We start from the raw sequence: 6,534 nt of genomic DNA, 5'->3' as shown, positions 1-6,534 counted from the left end.
AGTCCCTAAATCAGCACAGATTTCTTCTAAGTTTACACAAAACAATTGCAATTGTTTCTTCTTCTCCAGATATATAATTGTGAAGCAGCTTGTGCACCTTTTTCAACCTGGGTAAATAAAATACATATGTACATGGAATCACAGATTTCTGCCCCTCCACCAAAGAGCAGACAGCAGCTTTGTGAGCAGGGAGCGTGCTGGTTCACTGACAATCCCACACCCAGCCCCACAACCTGCCTTTCTCTTCAGCTTGAGCTCTCATCCACGGGTTTTAAACTGGAATTCACCAGTTTATGACACCTCCTGCCTGTCATACACACCCGTAGGAGGAAAACAGACAGCTCCTCTCAAGGATCGTGTTGTGTGCATTGTTCTAACACAGAGTGGTGACACTACTGAGCACCATGTGATGAACACTGGAGCTTTACTCCTGTAAGAACCATTCAGATGGCTGCTGCTGCTGCACCTGTGGCAGCTAGGACTCTGAACTGGTTCAATCCTAACAGTATTGCGAGAACTTCACACACAGTGGGGAACTGAAGGGCAGGTAAAAAGATTGTCAAAGATCATGGAAATATATTCTCCTCCTCATATGGCTAAATATGGTTCTGTGATACACTGCTCATTTCTCCATAGGTTGGAAGCATTCTGAGGCAGGAACTGCCTTTTGCTTGGTGTCGGTGAGGTCTTCATCTTCAGTGGGGGTTCTCAGCTGGTCTCTCCAGGTGATCCAGTTCTGCAGCTGCGGTTTCCACACGCAGGTTTTTGTGAGGAGAACAGTCAGTTTGTGCTGGGTGATGAACAGTGCAAGGAATAACTGTGCAGGGTCAGGATCTGGAGTTTGGTTTTTAGGCTGTAATGTTAGGAATGGAGAAGAGGCGTAGTTTGTAGTGGCGGAGTTTATGGGGGCTTGGGCAGGGGCGGGGCTTGAGCTGGTCGTGCCTGCTCGTCGCTGACCCTTGTGGCTGCCGCAGCGGAGCTGTCGGAGCTGCGGTCGCGGCTGCGGGCGGTGAAGCACACGGTGCTGGTGCTCTCGGGGAAGGGCGGCGTGGGCAAGAGCACCTTCAGCGCGCTCCTGGCTCACGGGCTGGCGGCGGACGAGGCCAAGCAGGTGCGCGGGGCGGGCGGCACGGGGTGGGGCTGCGGCGGCCGCCCTCCGCTCGGATCTGCGGACCCGCTGTGGGTGCGCCGGAGCGTTCCAGGCGGCTGCCAGCGGGGGGCTGGGCTGTGTTCCAGGTTGCTCTGCTGGACATCGATATCTGCGGGCCATCCATCCCGAAAATGAGGGGTCTGGAAGGAGAACAGGCAAGCGAACGCTCAAACGTGTTGATTAAAGGATGTCTGCCCAATTTGTCATTAACGTTTTAGGGTCTTGTAGGGTTTAGTGGAACTTCTAAAAGGACAGTTTATTGGGAAATGGATGTGGCAGTGGGCAAGGAAGTCCCGGCAAGATGGACAAGTTCAGCGTGATGTAGTCTCTAAAAGAGTTGTCTCCTTTCAGGATGACCAGCTTGCAGGCTGACCAACTTTTGCTGTATATTGGCAAGCCAACTTTTGCTGTATATTGGCCGTATGTTCATGGCTACATAGAACTTAAGTGATGTCAGCATGATCAGCCCTAAAATATTTTATATCAATCTGTAAAGTCGTGGGTAAACTTGCAGCTGGGTTGAACAGTTGTTATTCACTTGCTAATGGAGATCTGGTTCTCCTGCAGCTCTTAGCTCAGGCGCTGCAGCGCAAGCATCACCGCACCTATTGGCAGGGCAGCGCTTTATGTGTTTTGTGTGACATCTGTATTCATTTGCAGCATCACTTGATGGCTCTTGTCTGTTTTCAGATTCATCAGAGTGGGTCTGGCTGGTCTCCAGTGGTGAGTTGGGGCAACCCTTGCAGAGAGGCCATTGGGTTTGTTTGGGTTGGGCACTGCCTGCCAGGGGGGAAACTAATGAGGCGGGGTTAAATGGGGTGCTGCTGTTGGTTCTTTTTGTAATGACATAAATTCCCAGACCCTATAGAACTTATGGGCTATATATGAAAATCAACGTTTAATTTCTTAATAATACCGTCTTTCTTGAATAGTTTATGAATTTAAGTATGTCTTGTTTACTGAATTTCTGACTATACTCTTGACTACTGCGCGTATGCTGTTAAACACCACTGTAAGTCTTACTACGACTGGATTTTTTCAGTCTGTGAATGTAGCTGGTCAGCATTTTGCAAAAGGTGTAGTTTCTAGTGCCCTTTGATCAGACCCTCCACTAGAGCGGGTTGCTTCAAGCCCCATCCAACCTGGCCTTGAACACTGCCAGGGATGGGGCAGTCACAGCTTCTCTGGGCAGCCTGTGCCAGCGCCTCACCGCGCTCAGAGGGAAGAGCTTCTGCCTAATACCTAATCTAAATCTACCCTCTTTCAGCTTAAAGCCATTCCCCTTGTCCTGTCACTACACACTGTTGTAAACCTCATGTAAACTCAGTGAGTCAAAAAGAGCCATGTAACTATTAGAGGGGAAGCCTTGACCTCATCTTTCAGTGTTGAGAATTCCAGTCCCCTCCTCGTCCCCCACCTCGCTGGCAGTGTCAGTCACTCCACACAAAGAGCCAACAGTCCCTGTGCTCTGCAGATTTCGTCCTGGAGCCTAAGACTTTCTGTGTGACACCACAACAGCAGTCGCTCTGCCTGCGCTGCAAAAGCAAGTCAGAGCTGTTGCCTTCCAGAGCACGTAAACAGGATCTGTTCATGTAAAGCAGGGCTTTCAGCGCCTTCAGAAAGGCTGTTTTGTTTTCTTTCCAAATAAGTGGAAGTGCTGACAAAGTTCAGGAAATTTAGAAGAATTAGGGAACATACTGTGCAATATTTACTACTGTTCCTCAGCCAAGCGTCTCAGCAGCCTGTTGAGAAAAGTCTAGCCAGAGCTGTATGCTTATGCTTGTCTGCAAACAAGGATTCATAGCAAAGCATTTTGTGGGGACATGGGAGAGGGAGGGATGTCAGGAGGCAGGGAGGGAGAGAGGCAAAACCCCCTTCTCATCTAGCTGAAAGCTGGGCATAACAGCCGGGAGAGTTCTTTGGGATTAGGGAACTCCACAGACCTGTTCAGTGAAGAGATTTGGTGTTGTGATAGTTACATTTACACAAGAAGAACAGCAGCTTTTACCCTAATTAGTACTTTGCACAGACGTGACACTGAACTGAACTCTTAAAAGAACCCCAGCTTTGCCCCTCTGCCACCGTGCCCACTGACGTAGGCGATGAGGATAGGATATTGCTTATAGCCTTATCCAGGGGGAAACAGAGCTGAAGCGTGTCAGAAGTCACTGGCACCGGGGTGCATGATTTTGGGGGGTGAGCCGTGAGGGCCAGGCCGGCTGGGTGGGTGGGTGCAGGAGGTCAGTGTGCAGGAGGTGCTGCTGACCTCTAGGGGAAGGACAGTGCTCTGGGCCCAGTCCCTGATGCTGCCCCTTGAGAAAGGCAGAGGAGGAGGAAGCCAACCAAGGAGCCTGGAATCTCCCAGTCCAGAGATGAAGGGCCACCTTTATTGTGCCGGTAGAGGGGGATCACAGTGGTCGCTCAGAGGTGAAACACGGTTGGTCCCACTGAGGCGTCCAGGCCGTGCGCTGGGAGTTTGGGCCCGATGTCGCAAGTGGGAGTTGTCTCGCAGCCACGCGGGCCTAGCGGGGATGGAGCTGCTGCCGCTTTCCAGTGCCGCGGAGTCAGAGGATGCTGCCGATGGCCCATGCCTGCTGGTTCTGGGGCTCCTGGTCTCGCGTACTGGCGAGCACTGGGGCAGCCCCTCACTGCCTGGCTGTGGGTGCTCCTTTAACCACGTGGTGCTGGCGGTTGGCTTCTCTCCTGCTGTCTTCTGGGCCGCGTGTAGGCAGTTTGGGTGTGACAGTTCAACTGGGAGCACAGCGAGAAGCTGTGGCATGGCCCGATTGTTGCAGTGCCAGTGCCTGGTGCCAGGGAACTGTGGCATGGCTATAAAGCCTCCTGGCTGTCAGTGCTGGAGCTGCTGCTCCCTGATGACTCCTGACTGTCACTGCTGCAGCAGCTGCTAGCACGTGCTGGGGAGCGCTGGGATAGCCGCGACACAGCCTGTCTGCGTGTGCTCCTGGTTGCACGTGGTGCTGGCGTGTGGCTGCTCAAACGGCGTCTTTTGCGCCGCGTGTTGGGAGTTTGGGCCCGGCGTTGCGAGCGGGAGCGGTCTCGCACCCGCACGGGCCCGGTGGATCTTGAGGCGCTGCCTCTTTGTCGTGCTCTGGAGCCACGGGATGATGCTGACGGCCGCTGCCTTGTGATGCTGCGGCTGTGGCTCGCACGTGCTGGTGAGCCCTGGGACAGCCTGGGCGCAGCCTGTCTGCGGGGGCTCCTCCCAGCTCGTGCTGCTGGTGTGCGGCTGCCCTGGGAGCGTCTTCTGGGCCGTGCATAGGGAGCTTGGGCCCGACGCTGCACGCGGGAGCGGTCTCGCACCCGCATGGGCCCACCGCGTCTGTTGCTCCCGCTTCTTTGCAGCGGTGCAGAGCCACGGGATGCCACTGATGGCTGCTCTCTGGTGGCGCTGCACCTGCGGGTCTCACGTGATGTGCAGCGTTGGGACAACCTTGGCACCGCCTGGCTGCGGGTATTGATCACAGAGCGTGTTGCTGGCAGTCGGCTTCTCTCCTGCAGTCTTCTAAGCCACGTGTAGGGTGTCTGGGTCTGACGGGTGTACCGGGTTTGGTGTTGCCGTCGGTCAGGCCCAGGGTGGCTGGAGCGGCCGCTGCCCTCACACACTGGGCAACTGTGGCATGGTGCTGATGGCATCTGTCTGCTGCTGCTGGGGCTGCTGGACTCCTGAGCCTGAGGTTCCAGAGTCTGCCCCGGTGCCGCCTGTCTGCTGCTGCTGGGGCTGCTGGACTCCTGTGCCTGAGGTTCCAGAATCTGCCCCGGTGCCGCCTGGCTGCTGCTGCTGGGGCTGCTGGACTCCTGTGCCTGAGGTTCCAGAGTCTGCCCCGATGCTGCCTGGCTGCTGGGGCTGGGGCTGCTGAACTCCAGTTCCAGAGATCCAGGAGTCTGCCCCGGTGCTTCCTGGCTGCTGGGGCTGGGGCTGCTGAACTCCAGTTCCAGAGATCCAGGAGACTGCCCCGATGCTGCTGGGCTGGCAGTGCTGGGACCAGCAAGCTCTAAGCTGGCACTGGAGGCTACAAGGGAAAGCAGGAATGTCAAGGGCTTGGCTCCCAGGCCTGGGGCAGGGTAGGCCGGAGCGCTGCCCCAGCCCTCCTGGAGCAGACAGGCTCTGCCAAGCCCACACCAGGCACCCGCTGCTGGGCCTTGCCTGGCCCCTGGCCCCAGCCCCGAAGCACCCGGGTGCTTTGACACTTACAGGTGCTCGGGCCAGCACAGCCGTCACACTCCCATGTGGCCTCATGGCTGTTCCCCACGTTGGAGCAGCGTCTGTGAGTGCCCACAGCAGCGCAGGAGTGGCACAGGAAGAGCTGCCAGGGCCTGGGGAAAGAAATGGGTTCATGTCTCTAAGGATAAAGTGCCCACAGCACGGGATTGTCCAGCAGAGCTCTTGTTCTCAGCCCTTCTGCTTCGAGCCCTTGTTGAGGCAGAGGTCCCGTGCCGAGCCCCGGGGTGCATCTTTGGCAACTTACCCGTCTGGCTCTACTTCCTCCCTTCCTCCTGGACAAAGGCACTCCCTGGCATCGCAGCTCCTGTGCCTCTGGTACAGTTCTGTGTATGCACTGTTGTCTTCCCATGCCGCCTTTCTGATGGAGAAAGGAAAATGGATGAGCCCCTGCTGCCCCAGCATAAGGCATATGCAGGGCCTCCCCGCTCTTCCCCCCAGACGCTGTTTCCAACTCCGGCATGGAGCTAAAGCCTAGACTTGGGGGTCAGCAGAGGGCCACAACTGCGGGGGCAGGTCCAGGCGTGGCACAGTGCTGGCCAGGAGGACACCAACCTTATGGGGATTTGGATCCCCATGAGGAGCATTTCTGTTAGAAAGAGTTTCGTATTTTGACACAGAGGGCAGCGCAGGCAAAAAGCGCCAGCCCTCATAGCCTGTCCCTGCAGGAGAAACAGAAAGAGCGTGAGTGAGGCTCTGGTGCTGCTGAGAGGCTGCCGTGCCCGGAGCAAGGGAACGACTGCTACCTGGATGCACGCCCTGTGGAACCAGGCATGTTTGCATGCTGGGCACACCATGGTCCCATAGGTCGTTCTGCCTTCAACAGGGTCCCTGCAGATGAGGCAGTTGGTGTCCTCTGGAGCCGCCAGCTCTTGCTGTTGTGGGCGGTGCTCCCAGCAGAAGGAACTAGGGGAAGAGGGAAGGCATGGGTGAGATGAGAAGCGCTGGGTCCTTCCCTGGCGATGGGGAGAAGGGTAGAGGGGGTACCTGAACGGCAGGAAGTAACGGGTGATGCATCCACCCTCCACGGCACAGGGGAGATGGAACCTGCGGTCGCAGCCCATCTCCTGGCAGGTGACGGTGGCCCCCCTCTCGCCACACACAAAGCAGACCTGGAAAGAGCAGGGCAGCCCCCATCAGCGGC

This window comes from Pezoporus flaviventris, unplaced genomic scaffold, assembly GCF_033815535.1.
Source record: "Pezoporus flaviventris isolate CSIRO_AGI_PZ_B2104156 unplaced genomic scaffold, CSIRO_AGI_Pfla_v1 ptg000078l, whole genome shotgun sequence".
In the NCBI taxonomy this organism is placed as follows: domain Eukaryota; kingdom Metazoa; phylum Chordata; class Aves; order Psittaciformes; family Psittacidae; genus Pezoporus; species Pezoporus flaviventris.
Note: the sequence above shows the minus strand (reverse complement) of the source record.